Consider the following 26320-nt stretch of genomic DNA (forward strand, 5'->3'; position numbering starts at 1 on the left):
TTATGCTGTCGCTCTGTCTGGAGAAATTAGTCATGTCCCATTCTGGAGACTGAGAAGCAACAAGACAGGGAGAGAGAAAAGAGGAGTGTGTGTTTGTGTCTGTGTGTAAGTTCTCTCTCTATACTTAGCATGTCTTTCTCCCTGGACTGAGCAATATTAGATGAAGACATTGAATTGCTCTGCCACTTCATGTGCTGTCGAGGTCTGTGTGTGTACGCACACATGCTGTACATGCATATATGTAAGCAACAGCACACATACCTATAGATACAGTCACGCTTACACTCAGTGACTTGTGCATTATTCTCACAAACCAGAACACAGCCACTGGGAATTCTCTGCCCAGTGAAATCAATAAAAATGTACACAGTCAGAGACACATGAGAGAAGAGTATAGAGTGTGTGCACGGTACTGGCTGATCCAAGGAAAATGGCTTTTGTTAAGTCCCCTGTGCTATGTAACATTACAGAGTAATTACAGAGTGTGTGCTTTGTTTAGGGGATGTCTAATTATGCTGTTTGGGTTGTGCAGGGCCCTGGGGTGTCACCACGTATGTGTGTGTGCGTGTACCTGTGTATAGTCGGTGAGAAGACACTAATTGTGGAGGCGGTGTTAGTGGTACAGCAACTGTCAGAGAGAGAAAGGTGGAAAGAAACATAGAGGCAGAGAGAGAATGGAGAAAAACAAGCCTGAGTGATGCACTTTGGCCTTTCTCCTAATCTTTCACTACCTCTCTGCCCATCAGGGTCGCGCCTAATATATAATATAGCATAATGATACAGCTATGGTGTTGATGAAATTCCCTTTTAGACAGTATATGGGTTTTTGTGTTAAAGTAACAGAGCTTTTATGAAACTATGTTTATTTCTTTCAGACGTGAATATAGTCACTGGAGGTGAATGAGTGTGCTGTGACAATAAAAGGCATTAATTCATTCAAAATACAACAAAAAAAACTGGGTGGCTGTCCTTGACAGTGCAAGAATGAAACCCTGTTAGAGACCAGAAACAAAACAGTCACTAAAAGTAATAAGCATGTAAGGCTTTAGGAAGATGATTAGTATCTGCAGTAATTTAAATATGCCAGTGATTGGACCTACACCAAACTAACCATGAATACTCCGCAGAGGGTGAAACCTGCAACTGAACATAAAAAATTCAGCAAATAACACGTCTTTACTTCTAATGTAATTTCTTTTCTATAAACTGTCCTGCAGAAAATTGAATTGAAAGAGGTTCAATGCTAGTTGTGTTGATGGAGCAGCTTTAGCATAAAAATAATGCAACATTGCAAAAAAAAGTAGCAGATGATAATAACGATGATTACAAGTCTTCCCAGCTAATTTCGGAGAGGAAAATAAGTGAAATGAGCTTTTGATCTTAAAATAAGTTTGCTAGTTACTGTGGAAATGTAGATGGTAAAAGTTCCATATTCCATAAGTTCATTGTTGCTGTTGGTGAAAAACTACACAATAGAGGCTGACCATTTTAATTGTTTGAACCGAAAAACTCTGTGTGGCAGCGCGTGGACTGCACTGCCGCTGCAGGGGAGATGGACGCACCTGCACGGCATCTGCAATCACGCCTCGCCAGCATAAAAAGTCTGTACTGGGTCTTGGTTAGTGTTGCTGTTGTTGGTGTTTGTGAACAGCAACCGCGTGTGTTAATAAAAGAGATGCTGAAAAGCATGGAAATGTCACCAGACTTGCCGTGGGTCATTTACACTGTTTTTCACAGCTTTCCTGGCAACTTGCACTGTGTTTTCCAGAACTTTGTGTGTTCTTAACCTTAACATCTAGTAATTGCATTAAAGATGTGGAACTTCAGTTAGTATTTTCATGTTGCATGAATTGATTTTAAAACATATTTATGTTCATCTCCAACTATTCAAATATTCATCCACTCTGTATTTTGTTGTTTTTAATTTGGTATTTGAATATTCTTCTTTTTTAATGTATGTGGAAATATAAAATCTTAGCTTGGGTGTCTCCCACTCAAAGCAGTAATTTTCAGACTTCACTTCAGACTTCACTTTGTTAGCAACAACTTTATCAACTTTTCATTGAGCTTTAGCAACAAATCTATAGAATTTTTCAGCCAACAGTTGCCAGTAGTACCCCTGGAACTACAAGTGTCCTTCCATGTTCTTTCCATGGCCAAAGCTTCAGACACTGGTTGTTTATTACAACTAAAAAAAAAAAAATGAAGTGCATCATGAAGTTCACTGGATGAACTTCATGATGCAAAGGAATAAGCAGGCATTTGTTTGAGAGCTCTAGACAACAGGACATAACGGCATTATGTTTTTCGTTTGTGACGTTCCATCTCTAAAATGTTTGTCTGTTTGTTTGTAGCTCTGTAGAGGTCTCAGAGCTCTGAATCTGGTGTCCTGACATCCATCAGTCATGCATTGTACCCATTCTGGCTCACAAAGACGGTACAGGAAAGGCCTTATTCTTCCTTGTTTATAGAATTCTAATTACCTGGGTTGATTTAGACTTGGCAAAGAAAAGTAGGGATGTTGTATTTCAAAAGAAACTGTTTCTCTGAATAGCTATTGGCCAGCTCTGAGAAAGGGTCAAGGTGCTGAGATGCGTCCTTGTCCATACAACAATACAATACCCTGATGTCACTGATGCATAATTGCTAAGCACATTTGTTCCAGCAAGTTGTAGTTCAGGATGACATCTTTGGACTCAGTGGTGCATTGTCTGTATAATATTAGACCAGCCTTTATTTCATATAATGCTCTCCAGGGCATTAATTTGCCCATGGAACATAATGAAGTGCTTTTCGTTATTGTTAACATTATCATTTACAGAATGCCGAATTATAACCACAATCCATTTTAAATGAATGAAGGAATAAATGAAATAGCTGTTGCAATGTTGTTTTCCACATTGAATTGAGGATGGAATAGTGTAACGCACTGTTGATGTTTGCTGTTGAAGGCTTGAATAGTTCATTGTTTTTTTTTAATATTGATGATGGAACAGTAACTTAATTTCAACATAAGTTTATAAAGCTATTATAATGGTTTATATTAGACTTTGTAAAGAAATGTTGAAAAGATGACCCCGCAATGATGTCTTCTCTCCTTAACATTTACCCTTCAATAGTGTAATAGTGTTTTGGAGTCGGTGTGTATTGTCTCTGTGTTGTACTGCGGCAGGCTATGCATGACATGATTAAGTGATGAAGATGCACAACTGTGCAAGTGTGTTTGTGTGTGTTCACGGAAGCATGCTGAGAAGGGCAGTATTAATTTGAAAAAACAAGATTGGACTTCAACATTGTGACCCCAGCAGATGCTGCTACTGCTGTTGCTCATACACAAACTATACATAACTGTGTGTTAAGTCTGACTTGATTAGCCATTTCTGGGTTTAGATGCTCTCCACGCTCTATAAATTAACTGAGCACAGAGGCACCATTAAGAGTTAAAAACATTCCAAACTCCTTTGACTATAATAAAGGGATCAGTGTAGCTATTCTCACATGTTCCACTCAAGTCTAGCATCCATATATCCATGAAAAATTGAATTTTCAGGCTTGGGTTGATTTAAAAGTTAGCAGTAATCTGTAAGGAGCAAGTTGGCATTCAGAGATGTTATACTATATTCTGGTTGAAGTATTTGTAAAAAGAAAAAAAAGTACTGCCTAAATAAAGAGAAACTGAAGACCTTCCAGGCTTTTGAGGGTTACTGAAGTCAGGCTTGGACTACCGGCACTAGCTAGGCTAATCCACATGAAAAGCGTTTTATGTTTTGTAAGTTTTATGGTTGGGGTTATTCTCCAGGAAGGTACAAGGACTTTTATACGGCTAGAAGAAGAGTTGGAAAAAACAAAACAAAAAACTGGTGTGTCATATGGTGACTTTGGAGCATGCACCACGGGTTTTTAAAGGTATGATACACAAAATAGTGCTAATAAAATACTAAGGGCTAGGATGACTTGAATAGCTGTTTTTGGGTGTGGTTTTCTGAGAGTTTTGCTTGTAACCACAAATAGGATGTGAGTCAGTTTGAAGTTGCAGTGCTCAAAGAAATGGAAAATGACAGAAACTCCCCATGTTCCTTTTAATTCACTTTTATCTATATAGCCCCAAATCACAACAACAGTTACCTTAAAACATTTTATGTTTTAAGGTAATGACTACAAGAATACAGAGAAAACACCAACAGTCAGATGACCCCCTTCCCAAGTGCGACAGTGAGAAGGAAAAACTCCCTTTTAACAAGAAGAAGCCTGCAGAATCAGGGTTAGGCAGCCATCTGCTACGACCGGTTGGAAGTCTCCTTTGAAAATTGTTTTCCCAATGTCATATTTAATGGAAGCTGCCTCTGCCCCAACTGCAACCAAACTCTTTTGGTTCACCAAAAAAAATCACTTTTTTTTTTTTTTTTTTTTACCAGAAAATATCGTCAGGCTTGGTTTCTCATTTTCTCCTTCAGTGTTGTCCAGTGTTCACCCTGATGGCATGCTGGCCGACACAATAGTGATGTGAGGTTACAGGCCGGACCCTGGCGGTCTGTCTCCATTGTATCCTGTCTATAATTCAATCAGATCACTCACATTTCACCCAGTCAGATGCTTCGAGTCACCCATCTATGGAAGTCACTGTCTGTGTTTGTGCATTAACTCATTTTCATTTCGAGACTCCTCATGCCTCTGTTACTGTCTTCTGTGAGGCTCTGTATGCACTAATCTTTGTGTGTGTGTGTGGTTGAGGTTTATTAACTGTGTGTGACAGTGTCTTTGTAGATTGCATGCAGATGGTTCCAGTTAATCAGTGTTTTGCATGTACACTGAACAGCCATTGTATTCATTACCTGTACCGTCTAATGTAAACCAATACAGTAGCAGTCAATAGGCTCCTATCTCTGAGTGTTAATCTTTGCATTAAAAGGATTCTCTTTCTTAAGCTTACTTTAAATGTCTCGGTGATACATAGCCAGCTAACAGTCCTATGATCTTCCCACTCTGTTTACTAAAGCCCGTCTTTAAAGCTGTGCTTGTGTTTCTCTGTCTTCTTTGTCCATTTTCCTTCTTTTTAAACAGTCTTATCCTTCTCAACAATCAGGCTCAATTCTAAGACTCTCCTGACCACATGATAACTTTTGCACCAACAGCTCAGCACACCTGTTCAAACCAAACCACGCATGTATTTCTTAACATAGGTTCACTTTTCTTTTTATATATTTTGTTTGTTTTAAAAATCCCAATTCAGCCAAATTGAGAAACATTTTTTATGTCACTATTGTGCTTTGGTGTGTGGTCTTGATCAGCCTTATTTATGCTACAGTCATACTAAGAAAACAGTCATATTAGGGACAATGTGCAATGGGACCAATACGGCAACCACTTGCTGTCAGCTATAGTCTTCAAAGCAAGTTTAGTGCATCAAGATGTCAATAAAATGCAGTCAATGTGCTCAAGCTGGCAATTTCATGTAATTTGTTTGTGATAACCTTACGTCAACTGTGATAAATCAGTGAAAATTGTAAACCTGTTGCCATGTACTGACACATTAACTACTTGCATTCAGAGTCGAACCAGATCCTCATAGAATTGAAACAGAAATTCCGAAATTCCTCCATAAATAATAACATAGTTGATGCAGGACAGAAGCTTAAATGCAAAATGAAACATGTGCTTACAAACCTGGTTTATATAGGAATGTAGCTGGAATACAACCAGTTAAGTCGAGTCCCCATTTGCCAAGAGACTCATCACAGACTGGCTCACACTGATTGGCAATCTGTGTTATGAGTGTGAGAATGTTATTGTTCTTCTAAAACAATAAAAGCCAAATTGTTACTATGATCATGTAACTTTGGAGTTAAAAGCTTTTAAAACTTTGTTCAAGGGGACTGCAGGTGACTTTATAGTTTACAGAGCTTCATTTAATCAATACTAGTTGAGGGTAAAGGTAAGGCAAATATAGGGGTAGTGGCATCGGAAATAAATTATCAGTAAGCAAGAAAAAAAAGATTTGTATTGTTTGACACCCCCCCCCCCCCCCCCCCCCCAAAAAAAAAAAAAAAAATCCATCCTTTATTGCAGCTGAATACAATGTGAATGAACAGCAACACTGGACTACAAAAGCAGCACTGTGTTAGCAACAGTATCAGAAGTTGCAGAACATGATGTGGTGTTTGATCACAAGAAGCCTTTGGCACTGTGAGATGCTGTGCGCAGAGATGAAAACTGAGAGCATTGATTTCATTGTAGAAGAGCAAGGACTGTGTGTTATTTGCCATGTGTGTGTGTGAACTGTCTGGAACATAAAACTATAGAGGCCCATTCAGACCTTCCTTTCTCTCCTTCCATCAGGAGATAGCAGGGACATTGAACTGCAGCAACAAAAGCAGATTTCCATCAGAGAGTTTCTCAGAGAGAAAGGCATTGTGTTGAAAGGGGCTTAATGGAGGCTCAGCTTAAAGCTTTATTCACACAAACTGTACTCTTGGGTTGGCAGAAACACATATGTGTACACAAACACACACTCGCACACAATCACTTTTCCCATATACCAAACACTCCTTGTTCTCCTCCACTAAAATTGGTGCTCTCATTTTATAATGTTTATAAATGGTAGAGGAGAGTTTGTGACCAGATAGTTGCTCTGGAGCAAGCTACTTCAAACTCTTTGTGCTGATCTCAGGCTAAAATCATATGTATGATCAGGCTTGCTTTAAAAAAAAAAGCCATTTTTTGACACGCAGTTGGTACCTGGGTAACAGAGTCTCTCACCTCTGATCGACTAACCTGAATCACCTCTTCAATGCTGAGCACAACTAGAAAATAATAAACCATGAAAAAATGTTTTATTTTCAAGGAGCCATCCTTTGTTGTGCACACATATTATATGTCAATATGTTTTTCTAATACTGTTTTAATCCTGCTCAGTCACCAAGAGTTAGACAAAGAACTTTGAGTCCTCCAGACAAAAAAAACAAACAAAAAAACAACAACTCTGCTATTGTATTGAAAAAAAAGGACCAGAAAATTCTGCATATTCTAGCAAATCATCAAACAAAAAGGTTTCATATTTAGTTAAAAACAGATGCTTTTGCTTTTGTCTTTTATGTGTGTCCACTGTAGCTACGTTTTCACCAAGTTGGGGCACTTATAATTCTTTGTGTGTGTTAAGATCACCAGTCAAGATAGTTTGTGTAAGAAATCTGATTACTTTATGAATCATACATCTCTAATGTATTATATTGTACCTGCTTATAGCTTTAGCACTGCTTCATGTGGATCACATGAGACGGCAAAAGTGAGATGGGACCTTCTCCCAATTTGCTGTCTTCTAAATAAAATTCTTTTGCAACCCTTGGCAAACAATTATATAAAGATGAAGTAAATAAAGTATTAATACTTTTAACAAAGTGGAAATGAACAAGAGTGAAAATAGACACCGTTTTGGGTGACCATCATCTTACCTGTTGAAACTTTAAATATAGTATAAGTCTAAACTTTAAGACAGCAATTTGCAATATTAATTAACCGTATAAATTTTTTATAACCATTCAGATAATTGTCACTGATGATTTACAAACCAGTTTTATATAAGTAAACATTATTATAATTTTGTTTTTCACAGTGAATAGCTTTCACCCTGCCCATAAATTTTGAGATTTACAAGTTCAGTATGTTTTGTTCTTCCCCATAGTGTAACTACATTTGTAATCAAATTGTGAATATGGGGCATTCCTGATTTGTCTAGTTTTTCCCATCATACTGGTTACTGAAACACATGTTACACACAGAATAACTGTTGTATGCTCTCTAAGATTTATTAGTCTTACCAAATTTTAGGCATTTATTGAGTCGTAACCCTCTGGCATTAAAATCTGATTTGGCAATATCTATGCAGCCAATTTTCTGATACAAATTTGTTGCATTTGTGGTATGACTCCAAACTCCAGATTTTGTGTTTTGGTGACTCCAGGTTTATATGTAAGAACTTTAACGCGTTATTTTAGAAATACTTACGCAGCTTGTGAATTCAACTTAAGCTCAGCAAGAGTCTTAGTCAATCCAGTTTAAAAATGATTTATCCATAAATTTTTAGTGAGATGTTTTGTTCCCCTTCAGGAAAAAAAAATAAATTAGATGCTGTTAGATCAGAGAAACAATTGGGCAATTATGAAGTTAAACTGATAAGTTAAACTAATGAAAGAATTTAACTTTGGGCCAAGCTGCTTTAGAGATGACTAGAAACTCTAAACTTGATTATTACTTTTCCAACTACCTGCCTCGTGTTTTGAGGTAGTACAGTAGTATTGCCACTTAGCTCTTTGGGAAACATTTTCCACAAGGTTTAGGAGTTTAGGAGTTCATGGGAATTTTGGAATGTTGGCACAGGAGGTGGTTATCCTCAAACTGTTTCCACAGAGTTAGAATGATGAAATTGTCCAAAATGTCTTGGTATGCTGAAGCATTAAGAATTCCTTTGACTGGAACTAAGGAGCCGAGCGCAACTCCTGAAAAACAACCCCACACCATACTGCCCCCTCTACCAAACTTTACACTTGGGAAAGTCAGACAAATACCGTTCTCCCGGCAACTCCAAACTCAGACTCATCCATCAGATTGCACGACAGAGCAGTCTGATTCGTCACTCCAGGGAACACATTTCCACTGGTCTACAGTCCAGTGTCGGTGGGCTTTACACCACTGCATCTGACACTCTGCAGTGAGCTTGGTGATGTAAAGCTTGGATGCAGCTGCTTGGCCATGGAAACCCATTCCATGAAGCTCTCTGTGCACCGTTCTTGAGCTAATCTGAGGCCATGTGAAGTTTGGAGGTCTGTATCGATCGGCTGCAGAGAGCTGGTGACCTCTGCACACCATTTGCCTCAGCATCCACAAACTCTGTGATTTTCTGTAGTCTACCACTTTGCGGCTGAGTTGCTGTAATTCCCAATCACTTCCACTTTGTTTTAATGCCACTAACAGTTGACTGTCGAATATTTAGTAGGGAGGAAATTTAATGGCTGGACTTGTTGCACAGGTGGTATGCTGTCATGGTACCCCGCTGGAATTGACTGAGCTCCTGAGAGCGACTTCTTCTTTCATAAATGCTTTTAGAAGAAGTCCTAGGAAGCTGAGATGTCCCAGTTTTACACTGGAACATGAACTCAACTTACATTTGTGGATCTTTTGCAAATTTGCCTCAGAACCCCACGTGGACATGCGATGTGATCTGTGCATGTCAGGCGATTGGTGCATGTGCATTTAAGGTTTTGTAAGTGAGCAAGAGGGATGTTACATGTATTTTTAAACATTTGTATGCACTGAAAGAGAAAGTGATCCAATTTGGGAAGCTGAAGTTAATAAGCTGTTCATAAATAATCACCATTTATTCAGGTTTAGATGTACGCATTTGTAAAATAGTTTGCATGTGATCACAATGCTTCATATTTGTGTCTGGATTGGATCACGCATTTGTGAGTCCTCAAAAGTTGCATGACTACATTTGTAAATCTTAGCTTATGCTTGTGAATCATATTGCACTCATAACACTTATGAGGCAAATTTCTCTCCATAGAAATGGGGCCAAATGCATGCTGATCGACTGTTCTTTTGTTTGGTGCTTCTTGCGTACTATTTTTGCTGTAACCTTCTTCTCTAAAAGTACCTCACACACAGAAGCAGTTACGCAGCGTGTAAAGTACTTTTGAGTGGCCAGTATGACTAGAAAAGTGCTATATAAATGCAGTCCATTTACCATGTACACTGAGATGTCGGGGCACACACAGCTTTTAGAAGAACATTTGTTCTATCTTCAAATTTGGGATCCACAAACAATGTACAAGACAGAAACAGTTGTCTGTCTCTCAAAAAGCTTTTCTGTCTTTTTCGTCATTTTCACAATGAACTGAACAGTTCTGCTCTGTAGATCGTGTACATTGGAAAGCCTGCCTGCTTTTCCTCTCTTTCTCAGATCGGAGTTGTCGTCCTTTATATTACACGCAAAGTGGGAATGAGCGAGCAGTCCTCTCGGGGATTAACTGCTGACTGACTCCAAAAGTTGAAGGCAAACTTTCTTATTACGAGACATGTAAAAATCTTCTCAACACATGCGTTCACGCACACGTACACACAGTCCTAAGGTTTTTCCAGTGTTGTCCCAAAAATCACATCGCTCAATATTCCCCCAGAAAAGACTACACAACGGCTGCTCCCAAATCTGATTGGTGTTATTTGTAAGTCAGCCTAAATCTCAGAGAAGCTACACACACAAATGGAACAGGGCTTACTAATCCATTTGTAAGGCAATAGGCAGGCAAACAGGCAGGGGAGAGCTTGCCAAGTGTTGTAATCACAACTAAAGATGATGAGCCCACTCCCTTCCGCTACAGTACTGTGTGTGTTTGTATCTATGCGTACATTTGTGTGTGTGTTTTGTGTGCATTTGCATGTTTGTCCTACATCGCCTCCTTTAGAAAACTGTGACAAGAGAGGGAGAAAATGAATCGGTATCAAGTGGATAATCTACAAAAGTACACTAGGAGCTTTTCCACCTTATGCAAGTCCCCCGCTCATTCATTTGCAGCTACCACGCAATCTCTCTTAGAACAACAACAAGCCGGCAATATGAGTTTTGAAAAGGCGGTAATTGTAAGCAGGTTGGGGAATAAATTAGAATGATGACAAAATACAGAGATAAATCCAGCTTAAGAGAGATGTACGCCACTGTTTATTTGATTTCAGCTTTTCTCTCTATCCTGCTCTTTCTCCCTCCCTCATTCCTGATCTTTTTTAGTGGGGTGGAAAAATGGATTTTTGTCAGCGATTTGGCCCTGAAATAGCTTATTGTCTAAGGCAGCCACTGTGCGGGTACAACGTCAACATCACATGTGTGTGCGAACGCGCTCGCCTGTTTCCATGGGGAGTAATGGCCGTGGAAGTGTGTATTGGCTCTGCTGGCACAATACGCCACTGTGCTCATTGGTTTAGACTGGTGTGTGTGTTTACAGTATGTGTGTATGTAGTTCTATAGACTCTCTTGTTGATATTTATAGATGTAAGAATTCTGGTATGAAGGGGCGAGGGTAAGAAGAATGTAGGGAGCAAAGGGGGGAGGGTCAGGCAGAGGAAAGGGAGTAGGAAGGAAAGAAGGAAAGGTTCTTTAAGATAGAATTATTGACTGTCGCCTTCAGCTTTTTTCGTTTTCCTCCTTTCTCTAACTTTCTGTGTCTTTATTCTGTAAACCATCAGTTTTACTTCTCACGTTGTGAGTCAGAGCAATTTGTCACATAGAAGCCCTGTGTGCTGAAAAGTTTGACGACCACTGGAGTCAGTATGGCTCCAGTTTACTTCACCATACATGTGCCTTCAATGGGAGAAATGTCAAAAAGCCGAAAAAGTCAAATAGTCAAACTTTTTTTTTTCCGGCACTTTTAAAAAATTTTATTTGTGACTTTCCCACTGATAAATCTCCCTTTCTCAGTTTCACCCTCTTTGATTTTTTTAAAAAATAAACATTTTATGTACCACAGGATAGTCATACAATTACTTAATTTTATTGTTTTCTTCTTTGTGTCCAGGTTTGAAGGGGCTAAGTGGACAGAGCAGCCGATTACTTCTGGATATTTTTTTCCTTCATATTGCTCATCAAGTAACTGGTAAGGGCCTTTTTTCCTGTTAAGAGTGGTGCACTTTATAACTCAGATATTCCAGATATAGTCTATTGCTTTAGTCTACATAGGCAAACAGCTATGGGAAGAAAATGTGAACCCTTTATTATTTTCCAGATTTCTGCGTAAACATGACTTAAAACTTTAATAAACTTCTAAAGTGAGGTTTAAAAATGAAATACAATAAAAATATTAGACAAAATAGTTTTAAGGAAAACGATCCATTGCATATCAGTGAAGAGAAAAAGCATTTGAAATTTTGCTTTTAGTGTCTGAGTTGATCCCATGTGCAGCAGTGACTGCAGCTAAATGTTTAAGGTGCCCGGTGAACCGTCCTTTGGGTGAGCACTGAAGAGTTCTAGACCATTGCCGTACTCAGAACAGCTTCAGGTCTGAGGTCTGTGTGGGTTTCCTCATATTCAGTGCTCACTTCAGGCTCTTTCCAGTTATTTCTGTCATTGTTTCCTATCATCATACCTTTTCCTATCATTTAGATCACTGACAAATGTCCTGGCGATTTTAGAATTGAATAGTTTTATTGCTTCATCAGTGATGACAAGCCATATTTGCTCAGATGCAGCAAAAAAGGTCAAAGCCACGATACCAATACCACCATGTTTCTTGATTGGGATACATTTTTAATAGTGTGATGCATTTTTTTTCTTGCTCCATATATATAACCCTTCTCACGTAAATGAAAATGTCTATTTTAATCTCATCTATCCAAGAAACACTGTTCAAACAGTCTTCTGACTCATGCATGTGCAGATGGGAAGCACTCTCTGCAGAGAACAGTGCTTTCTCCTTGCAGCCCTGCCATACACACCATTGTTCTTCAGTATCCTCCACATGATAGACTGAAACTGAAACATGACACAAACCAGTGCATGAGAGCTTTCTAACAGATCATCTAGTGATATACAGCAGGGTTTGTTTTAAGGTGGGCCTAGCTTGCAATTGGTAAGTTGTAGTTTATTACAGCATGAAGATTGTCTTTAATGCGAAGTTAACCAGAAGCCAAGTCTTCACAAAATAAAAAGAACCCCACCAAAGGGGAAATCAAACCAGTGTTGGATTTAAACGGACTAAACATAGCAGGTGTGAAAACACCCTGAGACTCATATGCCTCTATCTCTGGAACTTTCACTACTCATCTCAAAACTTTAAGAAATAAATTCGACAGTTTGAATTCCTATAAATATAAGGACATGTCATAGTGGATAGAACTGTGTGGTGCGCAGGGCCCGGAGTCAGAAGAAGACAGTGAAAGCAAAACCAGATACAAGACAAATGACCATAAAACAGCGTGGTAGTGTTTTCTTGCTCTTTGTGTGTTTGCATGCATTTACGTGTGAGTGGAAGTCCAGACAGTGTGTGTGTCAAGGCAGTGTCACGATCACAGATTGCAGACCCATCACTGCTTTGCTGAGGAGACTTAGTTGGCACTGGTTACACTGACCATGCTCCGTGTGTGTGTGTGTGCACGTGCGTTCCACTGTGTACTTGTATGGATGTATGAACGTTTGTCGCGGCCTTGTCAAATCAGCCATGACTCTGCCTACTGCGTGTGTGCCAACCAGGGGTGACCTTTTTCTCTGTGTGTGCGCTTGGGAATGTGTGTCTATATGCGTGCCGTGCTGCAGGCAGGGAAAGTCCCTGTCTTCACTGTGCTGGGGAGTTGGAGGGGACACCTCGTTCATCTGTGCTTGGGTGAGTTTGTGTCATTGTGGGAGTTTCCCGTCAGATTGAGAGGGGTTGATGTTCTACATCAGTTTGATCACACTTTTCTAACGTCTGACTTCACGCTTTAGTATTCGACTTCTGCATTTTGTAAGCACCAAACAGTGTGTGAATTGTCATCGGGAAATAACTCAAAGCCTCAGATGGGAGCTGTGACACCTGCATTTGCTTGTTTCCCTTGCATTTTGTCTCGTTTGGCCTGGCATACATGTGTGACGACATGTTGAAGTCTTCTAATGAACTGGATAATTCGCCAGATGGAGATATAATCTTGGCAAATGATACCTAAAGTACTACATTACTGTCATTGATCTACTGTATGATGTAGGAATGCTGAAACATTGCTGTACATACAGGGATTTCTAAGGTATAGTCATCTATCTTACACTTACGTGATCATCAGCCTGCTGGGAGTATCGGGGATTTGGCCTGGGGGTTGTTTTGGCCTGCCGTGAACAGTAAGAAGGAATGAGTGTATGTATCAGGACAACACTCTGAGTCGCGCAGCAGCAATGTTCACAAGTTTTATGGGCTAAAAATGCACATGAATCCGTGCATGTAGGCCTCTCCCTGAAGGCACGCAATGTCTACCTCCTGCTCTACAGATAACAGAAACAAACGTCTTTGTGAAATGGAAAGGAAGGGCGGAGGAAAGAGGAAAGGACTTAAAAAAAGGTGTGAGTAACAGTGGCAATGCATCTAATAATGCAAAGTTTAAGGCCAAATAAAATACAACTTAACTTCCATCCCTTACCTATCAGCAAATACCTTTTTTAAACTTTTTTTAGTCCTAAATTGTTGTACTTTTAACATAGTGATGTCTCAAGCTGAGCTGCAGTGGGGTTAGTTCAAGACGACGTTATATCGTCAGCAGAGTAAAGTCAGAGCATACCCTGCTGTAGGGTTCTTTCTGACTCTAAATACAAAATGAACACCCTTAAATAAGAGCTTAAATCAGGAAAGTGTTTACTGAGGTCATAGGTCATGCCAGAAGTAGGGTCAGTATAGTATATGTATGCAGTGTTTTATCCAGTAACTGAGAATGGTGCTCAATATGTTTTATTTAAAGACAATGTATTTTTAATTGATGTTATTGCATCTCAGTCTATCAGCACTGAAGCAAGCCTTGCGCTACTTTCCTTAACATATATTAAACAGATACGATCCTCCATGAAAAGTCCCTTAGAGCATCTCCCTGCAGTAAATCTGCTTTTCTCCATACGTGCTTGTTAATTAGCTCTGTTCCATATCTTGCTGTGTGTTTCTTATGCCAAACAGATCTCATGTCCTCCCTCTCTCTCTCCCAGCACTGTCCAGAGCTGTACGAGAGCTAATTGGCAGCTCGCTTGCCTGCCGCGACGGTGATCATGCAAATGTATTGGTGCTTACCAATAGCCGGGCCCATCAAAACATTACGACGGCCATTACCCAGAGCTGGGGCTGGCCTAACGAACATATGCTCCCCCGCCCGACAACCTCCCCCCAATTCCTAAACTCTTATTTATGTGTTTAATTTAATGTGCGAGGGAAGAATTTCTGAAATTAAATTTGGTTTTCGTTGGTGCCTCAAGAGAGTGGCAGCGTTATAATAACATGGTAATTTTTTACACGTCTTTATGAGAAATGAGAAAATTAATTCTTTCTGACAAGCTGTAATTATTGGGCTTGGAACAGTTGCAGCTGAACAGTTTGGGCTGTGGTAGCCTGGCAGTGAGCTGAAAGAGGGAGAGAGAGAGAGAGAGAAAAGGGGGGTGGAGGAGAGAGAGAATGGAAACACAGTGAGACCGAAAGGGAGAGAAAGAGTTTAGTAGTGAAGCCAGAATTGTATACAGTCACAAAGGAGAGAGAGAGAGGGAGAGAAAATGGGAGGAGAATGACGTTAATGATCCACAAGGGCAAAGGAGAGGCCAGTAAGGTGGTGGAAGACCCGGGGTGTGAGGGGACAAAGTTGAAAGAAATGAAGAAATAGAAAAAAAGAGGACAAGCTGAAAGATGTAAGGTGAAGATAAAAGGGGCAGAGTTGGTTCAGTTAGGATAAATACGAGTAAGCACAGGAGGTGAGGGTTGGGTGAAAAATGGAGAGAAGAGAAGTTGATAAAATTAGAAGAAAAAGATGAAACAAAAGGGCGAGGGTTAGAGAAAAAAAACAGCAGCAGCGTGATCGAGAAAAAGGTGAGCTGGATAGTAGCATAGTATAGATGAGGGGAGAAGGGCAGAGTGTGCATGCTTTGGAGGGATAAGTTGAGAGGAGACAAGGTTGTAAGAAGTTATGATAGAGGGGGTTGAAAGTGGAAGAAGATGGAGTTAATGCAGAGCACTCGAGGTTAGACAAAAGGAAGAAATAGAAGGTAAGCGGTAGTAGGTGATGAAGAGTAAAAGAGATGACGGTGATACAATACAGGAGAGAAGATGAGGTTGAAAGGCAAAAAGGAATGTGGATGGGGAGTGAAGGAATGTGAGGAGGACAGGTTGGATTAAAGAAAGAGAAGTGCAAGAAGAAAAGCGGAAGATTTACTGAGGAGAAAGTAGAATGCTAGTAGTAGTTAATGGTTAAATTAGGGAAGGACAGGGTGGAAAAGAAGGGAATGGGTTGATGATGTGTGTGAGTACGCAGTGTTTGGTTGGGAGGGATAAGAGTTGGTTGACAAACTCAAGAGAAGAAGAGTTATGAATCATTGGAAAGGTACACAGATGGCACAGTATGAGGGATGGGAGGTATTGATGGAGGTGGAGGAGGATGTTGCATTAAAGGAAAGAAAAAGATAGGAACGGGATTGAATATAGGAGTCGGGAGGGGGGTGGAGATGGAAGGTATTGTAAGGAGTCATGCCTCGCTTTGTTAGATCAGGCAGGAGTTCCTGTCTTCTTATATGATGTCATCAGAGGAAGCTCCTCTACAGCATCAGCAGCACCGTCTGTGTCAAGGTTATAACACATTAATATGCACAGTCTACAGCCGCCTGGCCTCACTCCAGGCCTGCTTAGGTTCTCTCACACAAACGCGCACACACACACACACACGCAGAGACGCACACACACACGCAGAGACACACACACACACACACACACACACACACAAGGCATCAGCATCTGCTCACACTTACAGAGCTTCTTCGTCTTTGCTCCATCAAGCGCTGGCACACATTCACACATATACACACACGCACACACACGCGTGCGCACACACATTCACGCGCAGCTTCCTCTTCTTTGTACCATCATGCGCTGAATATGGAACATGATATTGATATTATGCAGCCATATTGTTTCTGTACCGATATTCACTTAAGCTGCTATAAAAGCACTTTTACAGCTGTGCTGCGACTCACTTAATGACCCACTACTGTGTGTGTGTGTGTGTGTGTGTGTGTGTGTGTGTGTGTGTGTGTGTGTGTGTGTGTGTATGTGTCTGTGTGTTTGTGTGCATGCAGGAAAGTGGTTATTTGTTTTCTCCAAGTATCTGTGTCTTAGAAGGAGAATCTGTGTTTGAGTCAGCCCTTCTTTACATTTCTGTGTGAAAGTGTGTTCCCATTAAGGTTTTGAATGCAGTCTTCAGCCAGTGTTATTCAAATGTATGTTTAAATGTTTATCAGTAGGGCTGTTTTAAATACTTTTTTTAGGCTTAATTGGAAGTCTAATTTCCAGCAAGAACACTGGGAGTCCCATTTAAACTCACAAGGTACTTTGAATTATTAGTTTTCCCTGTGTAACCGGTTTCTGCTTCACCCCACTGCAACAGGTCAGCCCAAACAGACTCCTCAACGCTGCGTTGCGTTGTGTTTTTAAGAAGACAAGGAGTCTCTGGTTGATCGTTGCCACTTTATTTCCTGAATGGAAACAACTTCTATGAAAATTTTGACAGCATAGTTGTAACCTCAGCTACCTTGTAGTACTTGTATATCCCATACTATGATTTACTCATTGAAAGCATCCACATCACTTCATTCATACTTAATTGTGATCATTTTTTAAGGCCCCGAGTTTGTTGTGATTTTTTTCATTTTTATATTGCTTGTGTTTAAATATACGGAACGACCTGATGAAACTCTTAGCCAGGCTGTGACACACTAAGATTACAAACTGTTCATTTTTAATTTTGATTAAATGTATGTTGGACTTGAGTGTTTGCTATTTCAAGGGCAAGAATATTAAAGGAAAAGACCCACAGCCTTCAGATATTAACTTGTGTGTCAGTTTTCATGGCATTGTTCTCAGCTTTGAGACTTTGACTTCATCCCTATTTATTGTACTACTAGTAATAGGTTTAAAGGACTGATACGTAAGTATATAAAGCAATAATGTGCTGACTACAATTGTGATGTTGTGTTCTTCCAAAACCCTTCCTGTTTCTTCATTGAGCATGTTCCATTTTGTCCTGTGCTGTTAAATGTTTAATCCTAGTGAAGGCATGATGGGACCCCCTGGGGATGAGGCATCTGCCCACCCGGCCACACGCTGAATTATACATGACAGTGCAGGACAGAGTGTGTGACTATGTGTGTGTGAGCATTTGTAGGTGTCACTGAGGGAAGTGTCCGCTTTGTAGCGTGACTCTGTTTTCCTCTGACATACACTGAGTTGTCATAGGTTGTATATTGTCTGTGATGGCTTTTCTGTGCTTGCAAATGTTTGTATCGCTTAGTGTTATGAAGAAACTTCATTTTTAACATGGTAAATCAAACCTGTTCCAGTTCAAGATGGGGCACCGTAGTTTTGCCAGAATCTCTCGGTGCCAGAACAAAACCTGCAAGCGCCCATTCTGGTGAAGGTAAAAAAAAAAAACAGTTTGTTCTGGCTTGTTTGTCTCAGGGGTGCTTGCAGGATTTGCTTCTGCTAAGTGGTGCTGGGAGATGATATGGAGGAATATTCTGCACATGGCTAAGTATGTCATTGCCAAAACCTTCTCCAAGAATCTCATTTTGACTTTTTTAATCTTCTACAGATCCTGGACCATTGCGTTGTGAAAAAGTAAATTTCAGATAAATTCCAGTGTTGCTTTTTGGGTGTTGAATGTGTAAGAAGCAACACACACTGCTGGTCACGGTGCGCTGTTTCATGTTGGCTCGTCAGAAAAACCCACCTAGCTATTTTCCAGTGTTATTTTGCATCTAATCTTTAGAGGAGCAGTTTTTATGTTCACATGCCAGCCTTTGTTGGTGTAGGCATGCTGATACACTGAGAAGCTAATATATATAGGGTCCTGTTTGAGTTGCCCATTTATCTCGTTTAATGCTGATTATATACAGTATCTAATCAGTAATCAACAGTTTTTATTACTTTGAAGCAGATTGTTAAAGAAGTTATCACAGCTGCAGTCGTTTGATAGTCACCCTGCTTGTGAGGTAACCAACACAAACATATGCAAATGAGGAAGCGTTCTTATATAACTCACAGTGACGATGGAGTTTCACATTAATAACATAGGTGCACCTAATAGGGCTGAGAGGGTCCGGCCTGTATTTTTATATATAGATGGTGATCACCTGGCCAAACTAAGCATAGATCCGCTCTTTATCAGACATTATGGGCTAATAAGTACAAACCAAAGTCTATAGTTATTTAGTGCCTGTGAACCAATTTTGAGGTAGTTACTTTTTTCTTCATATGTACCGTGTATGTACTGTTGTTCAGTAACCAGTGTAGCTGCCAAGATTCAGTCAAAGAAAATGTGTTGTCTTGTAAAAGTTCTGCTACAGAAACATGCAAAAAAAGCGTTATGTCTGAAAAGTTAAATGCTATATCCTCACCGTGTGTGTTTATGTGTGATTGAATGTTTCATGTGTGGCCATGTGTGCAGGTATGTGTGTTCTTCACCTGAGATCTTGCTACTGTAGCTAATGAAAGCCCCATCTCTTAATGCAAATGAGGCTGTTGTTAACCCCAATCAGAGAGGTCGCCGAGTGTGCATCAATCCCACATCTCCCTGAGTGCTTCACTGGCAGCACGCAGTGGTCCCCACCGCTCAGTAGGCCCACAGGTAATTACTGGGAACCAGAAAGGGAGAGGGCCAGGGGAGTCAGGGTCTCAGGTAGACACGCATGTCACTAGTGCTTTTTTTTTCTCATGTCATTTTTTTGCCAAACAGAGGGTTGGGTTGCACATAGGGTCAAGTGCAAGTGTTGTCTCCTACCACACCCCTTCCTCCAAAACCCACATGCTCAGAGTGTGACAGGTAATTACAGCATGAGAGTGGCTGCGCTGTATGTAAGATTGGAAGGTCAGGCCCACTGTCTGCTCCCTCAGGGCCACTGAGCGTCACCTCTCTGACTAGATCTACAATCAGTTCCATTAGTACCATGTCTGTCTGACCACCTGTTGTGTGTTGTGTCCTCCAGTTAACTGTTTTATGGTCAGCCTGTTTCCTGTCTGGTACTTTGAAATTGTATGTGTTGTGTAAGCTGCAAAGCAAAATGGCAATGTCCTGAATTAGAGCACTGCAGTGACTGTTTTTACCATTTAATACCAGCTTTCGGATTGCTGCACAGTCCTATAACAAGCGATTTTAAAATGTACCTGCTGACAACTTAATACTTGCCCTTTAAATATACTATATTAACAAAAGTATTCACTTGTCTGCTTTCGCACACATATGAACTCGAGTGACATCCCATTCTTAATCCATTTGCAGCTATAATGGCTTCAACTCTTCCGGGAAGACAAGGTTTGGGAGTGTATTTCTGAGAATTTTTGACCATTCTTCAAGAGGCATATTTGTGAGGTGTGACACTGATGTTGATTGAGAAGGCCTGGCTCGACTGGACTTGTTGCACAGGTGACACAGGTGCAGAAGCATGCCTAGGTGCTGATTTTATACATATGTGAAAACGACTTGGGACACCTGAATTCAATTATTTGGATAGGTGACGGAATACTTTTGGTATTGAACGCTATAATGTATTATATTGACGAACTCATAATTCAGTTGTGACATTGTGCATTGTGACACGCATGTCCATTATGTTACATTGTGTCTTTAATTTCCTGTCTGTTAGTCCTCACAGCGACTCTAAGGCTGTGCCGAGCCACATCATGGAGGAAAATCATTTGAGCTGCTTGTATCTATGACCTAGTTCTTTTGGCGACTACCCAGAACTCGTGACTATAGATGAGGATTGGAACATAGACTGCCTGTTGGGGTTGGCCGATCTGCTCCACAGTCCAGTCGTCCTATCACACCTCTGTGCGGTTGCCAATAACTGATGCATTGCTGCTGGGTTGGGGGATGGGGCCCGTGTGCACCTGGTTAAGGTAACGCTATCCACTCTCCATGATGTGACTGTGTGACCAAAACACATAAACAGATCAGTGCTATCTGGTGAGATAGGCCGACAGACACACAGATTTATTTCCCACTTCTAGCACGAGACGAAAGACAGACCATAAGTGGACTGATTTCAGCTGAACAGCTTAAAATGGTATCAAACATGTTACTTTACTTTCTTCCAGGCTTATGGTTTTGACTTGCTCAGACTATGCTTTTTGGGGGGTGGGTTTATGCACCAGTTTTTTACTGACAAACACACCCAGTGGGGAAAAAAAAGTTAAGGAAGGCAGATAAACTAAATAACAGACAGATAACAAAACAAAAGGCAGAAATGACTTCCTGTTTTGTCTCATTTTGTTTATGATGGATCAAGCAGCTGTTCCCTCCACACACAAGAGGACAGAGGGCTGACCATGAAGTTGTCTGCGCGCACTGGTTGTATGCTGACTTTAATAGGGTAGATTACATTTAAATTTGATATGAATCTAATAATAAGTTATTGCATTAATTGCAATACAAGCTAAAAAATAGCCACGATTGGCATGCTGTTAAAATACGATAAGATCCCAAGATAAATTCCTGGTCTTGGGCTAACAACTGTCCCACAACTCTAAAGAAATAAACAGATATTTAATTTAATTTTACTTCACATTAAAATATGAGTGATTACATGAAGTTTAAAATAGACAACAAGCTTTACCAGAGGGACCAAAGATCTGTGTTGTGCATTTCAAAGCCCTTTGGAGCAAATGTTTTGCTCTTGTTATTTTAGCTATATTAAAATGCAAACTTCACTGCTGTCAAAATTCCCATTATGCAAATATTAATACACACTTGCTTTGTCTAAACTGTATTGCTAACAGTTGGAGACTTGTAATCTATGGTATCCAGATGAAGAACACATGTTTCTATACAGTACATTTGTGTCTCTTTACTGTGACTTTAATGTAAATAAAAATCAAGTTTCCAGTCAACTGCTTTGAATATTGAGGTTTAACAGAAAACCAACAGGGTGACACCTCTAACCCCCGCCTTTATCTCTAGTTAATATTCACTGCCTATACCCTCTGACCTCAATACTATATGTTGTTCCCTATCACTTGATTTCAGGCATGATGTGTCTCAGCGTCATAGAGGGCACGCATATATCAAGGTTCCTCTCTCTACGCTCCTGTTTGTACATGTTGAACTACAAGCCATTGTTTATATGTAGGATGAGATATGACTGCTTTCCCCTGAAGAGCACTTGACCATCAAAAGAACATGAGCGTTTTTCCACTGGGGCAATAATGGCCACCTTAACAGTATCATGCGCTCAACCCTACAGGCAATCCATGTCCTTCTGCTTAAATGCGTTTGCGAGACAGTTTTTCACTGGTTTAAATAACAATGCCAATCCCTGTTTCGCCCTTGTCTCGCAGCAAACCGGTTAAAGGCCTCCAACAGATTCTGTATTCGATCAGTTTTGAACGATTAGGTTTGCCAAGCCAAATTAGGTTTGAGGATGAGCCTTTGTGACCCACGTAGCCCGAGGGTGCTTTTGCCCTCTTCACTTATTAACTTGTTTCTGTGCAGACGCATTCACAGATTTTTGTCTGCGTGTGAAACTCTGGATTCTATGAATCCATTCATCGGCACATATTTTACTCTTCATGGTCTTATCTGTTTACAAGCAGTCCATAGGTTATGTGACTTTGTGAATGACACATTTGTGTGTCCTCCTGAATACAGAGTATTAAATTTGTTTTCTTCCATAACAGCTCACATGTTGCATCAGAGCGCACAAGAAAACAAGATTATAAAAAGTGTTAATTGTCATAGTCGTGGTAGGGTTGCACGGTTATGCACTGAGTGTCTCTGACACCTCACACCAACGAAACCTCGTGGTTGGCTTGGACCTTTGTGAGTGGAATTTGTGTGTGTGTTCCCTTGCCTGCTTGGTTTTTCTTTGGGTGCTTCAGCTTTTTCCCCACAGTCCAAAGGCGTGTATGTTTGGTTAGTTTGTTGGTTGTACAGTAGGTGGTGATGTGAGAGTGTGTGTGTCTGTCTCTCCGTGTTAGCCCTGTGATGACTAGGGACCACAGTGTACCCTGTCTTTTGCCTGCTGACAGATGGGATAGACTGCAGACACCCAATGACCTAGTTGAATAAGCAGTTAAGAAAATGGATGGATGCCTAGCTTGATACTTATGGTCGTGTGAACTGACCGTTTTGTCTACTCTGGATGCTTTTCCTCAAGTCCTGTGATGTAAATCCAGGAATACAAATATCAATCAAGGACCAAGTGACTAAGCAAAACTTGCCAACATTTTTAGATATAAGATTCTACACGGACAGGCCATTTCATTAGGCGCACATCTTCATCTTCAGCCAATAAGATGGGAGCGTCTCATTAAGGCATGTAGACATGGTCAAGACAGCCTGCTAAAGTTCAAACCAAGCATCAGAATGATTTGAATGTGCTCTGTGTTATATTCAGTTATTGAATGCAGTGTACCCTTATTCTAATGGCTCCTTCCACCAGATCATCTCAAACTGGTTTCTTGAGCATGAGAATGAGTTCACTGTGCTTGAGACCGACCTCCACAGTCTCAAGCCAGTACATCGCCTTTTGGATGTGGCGGAACAGGAAATTGGCATCATGGATGTGCAACTGAAAAATCTGCAGTAACCGTCTGAAGTCATCATGGTAATATGCACCACGATCTCTGAGGAATTAAGAATTAAGGCAGTTCTGAAGGCAAAGGGGGCTCTAAAGTATATAACATAAATTTTAAAAAGAGTACAGCACAGCTGATCATCCTGAGTACGTATATAAACCATGTTAAATGTAAAGCCACACAAACGAATATATTGCACTGAGATGAAACCCAAAACCAGCGAGTGCATGGAGTGTGACACTATCCCACTGCACATTATACACCGTCTCCCTCCCATCATTTTCAGCACTGTGCTCACCAACAGCATCAGGAGCCACAGGTGCTGAAGATTTTTACTCTTTTGGCAGCATATGCTTTGTTTTTAACCCCAAATGGTTTGTACTTTCCTTGAATTTTACCTTGTTCATATTAACCCTTTCCATGTAGATGTGTTCTTTAATTAAGGCACTAAACACAAATCAGAAATGGGTTTCAAGGTGTGATTGTGCCGTTTTTTTTCATTTTTTTTTCGATACCTTTATGCATCGTGCTGAATTATGCATTCTCCCCTCCAAAACAAAAGCTGTGGGTGGAGTTGGTGTAAGGCGTTGAACAGAGAAGATGAGAAGGCACCCAGTGACAAAAGCAGGAGGGACTGAGAGAGAAGAGAGAGGGAGAGGGGTCCTCTTCTCTGCAATGGGCCCCAGAACAGCCTGGGTGAGCCGGCCTTTCATTATCCCCCATCCCTCTGTGATGAGGAGAAGAAAGGCGGACGTGAGAGAAAGAAAGAGAAAGAACAGACCAGAAGAGGGGAAGAAGAAAAGAAAGAGGCGTTTGATAGAGCTGTGTGGAGACCGTGTGTGAATGAGCCAGTGAAGGGCAGCCATTGTCTTGCTGCGACCTCAATTTGGTACTGTACGCTCCTCTTTTTACTGCACTGTCTCGAACCACAATGCCTCCTTTCTCCTCCTCTCTACTCCCTCTCTCTCTTAAAGAAATAGGGGGATTAGGGCCCACCAAGGGGAGCTGCGTGTCTAGATTGCCAACTATCATGACTCCTCACCATGTGACGAGAAGGCAACGAGATATTCTACAAGACCTTTGTTATTTGTGTTTGCTTCCATTTTTACTGGCTTTTGTGCATTATTATATTCACAAGTTAAGAGTATCAGATAAGGGAAACGTAATTGTGTTCTAGGAGGAATGCTGTGTATTTTTGGACAGGCTGAGGAGGGAGGTGCAGGAGGTGAAAGACAGAGAGTCACAGGGACGGGGACAGAAAGCGCAGCTGTACTTCCTGTTTACCCAGGCCTTGTTTAAGGAACAGGGGTTGCATTCATCTACTCTTCTCTACCTCTGCTGACCCCTTCTCTCCTCCTCCCTTCTCCTCTTGCTCTATTCTCCTTTAGTTCCTCCCCCCCACCTTTTCTAGCAGCTCCTTTTTCCCTCATCTCTTGCTGATAAACTGCATTGAACTCAGGAGGATGAGCTAGATTAGGCACTATTTGGTAGGCATGGGTTTAGTACAGGGAATGATTTGAAGGCAGAAACGATTATTAAATGTTCAAACTTGCGGCTGGTACTGTGTGTGAGTGTGGATATGACAGGGGAAGAGATAAATAGAAAATAGATGAAGAAGCAACAGACTAAAGAAGGAAGAATGACAGATAGGATGAACTTTTTAAGCAAGTTGGTTTAGTTTCTGCTGGTGCAGTTCATTTGCTAGGAAGTTGTTAAAAAAAAAGAGACTCCAATCGTTCATTTTCTCTCCACCAGCACATGGAGCATGTACACACATAACTCTATTAGAGAACTTAGAAGTTTGGGTTTGCTTTGATGGTGAGTAAACTAACTGTAACTCCACGCCAAAGCAGACCTTGAAGCCACTGAGAGGGAGGGAGGGTTAGAGGAAGAGAGACGGCACATCCCAGTTGTTTGTTCCACCCACCCAAGCCGAGCCCTCCCCAACCTTTCTTTGTGCAGTCGGACATCAGACTGAGATGCCGCGAAAGATGCAGTAGATTAAAAGGATTGTTTCTGTGGCTGCTATAGCCTCTATTGTACAGAGAGACGGTTATAGACGAATCTGCAGTCAATTCATCACGTGTATTTATGCACAAACACACACACCCACGCACGGAGGCAAACTAGCTCGCTTATACATGCACAGATATGGTGTCAAAATGTCGGCGCAACACGACAGGACCCCTTTCATCTGCATGTGCTGTTTGACAGTCCATCTATTTGCAGTCAGTCATTAGGCCACCATACAAAACTGACTGAATGTCACTGATAGAAAAATATAGAAAAGGACGCAAAGGGGATGGAAGTAAACTGCCATTTTTTTTTTTTTTTTACCAGTTTTTCTGTAACGTGTTTAAATTAACAGTCTTTAGATTAATCAATCCGTTACAGCCTCTTACTTACTTTCTTTTTCCCGTTTTTGAAACTTTGAGCACAGTTTGGATTTCGATTTAAATGTTGAAGAGATTTATGCCACAGTTTATTTTATTGTAGTCAAATAAAAAGCCTGCATTCTCTTCATTCTGTTATTTAAATCTTCTTTTGATTTCCCGTGATATAAAATGACCTTGAGCAGTCACCCTAAATGTAAGACCTTGTATCTGATAATTAGCATCCGGTAAGCTTGTTTACAGAGTTCTTAAATACTGAATACACATTATTCATGCAGGTTCTTTGAGAGCAGCAGGGGGCTGTATTTAGTGAAGCCTCTGCTCTTGAACTGAAGGAATCTCAGCATCTGTCCTCCCTGCTGAAGTGTCCTTGAGCAAGACACTGAATCCTTATCGGCTGTGAGAGCGGAGCTCTTCGGCTGACCCTGTGTTCTGACCTCCATGTAGGAGAGAAAAACCGAGGCTGCTTCTATTGGCCTTTTTTTTTTTTTTTTTTTGGAATTGATCACCCAAAAGTAAGAATATTATATTCACTAGACTCTCGCCACCGGGAGGTCAGAATGCAGGGTCAAATTCGAAACAGCGCCTCTGGGAAATGATAGGGGTTTGCTG

At 40.7% G+C, this 26320-nt stretch overlaps 1 protein-coding gene across 1 annotated transcript in view; it reads left to right on the top strand.

Annotated features, from left to right (window-relative positions):
- Nucleotides 1-26320, top strand: part of sox5 (SRY-box transcription factor 5) — a 284308-nt gene that overhangs the window by 122836 nt on the left and 135152 nt on the right. Inside the window, exon 2 of the mRNA XM_063500343.1 lies at nucleotides 11562-11639. The gene's annotated coding sequence lies outside the window, so the exon portion shown is untranslated. The remainder of the gene's footprint in view (nucleotides 1-11561; nucleotides 11640-26320) is intronic.

The sequence above is a fragment of the Pelmatolapia mariae genome, linkage group LG17, assembly GCF_036321145.2.
Source record: "Pelmatolapia mariae isolate MD_Pm_ZW linkage group LG17, Pm_UMD_F_2, whole genome shotgun sequence".
NCBI classification, from domain to species: domain Eukaryota; kingdom Metazoa; phylum Chordata; class Actinopteri; order Cichliformes; family Cichlidae; genus Pelmatolapia; species Pelmatolapia mariae.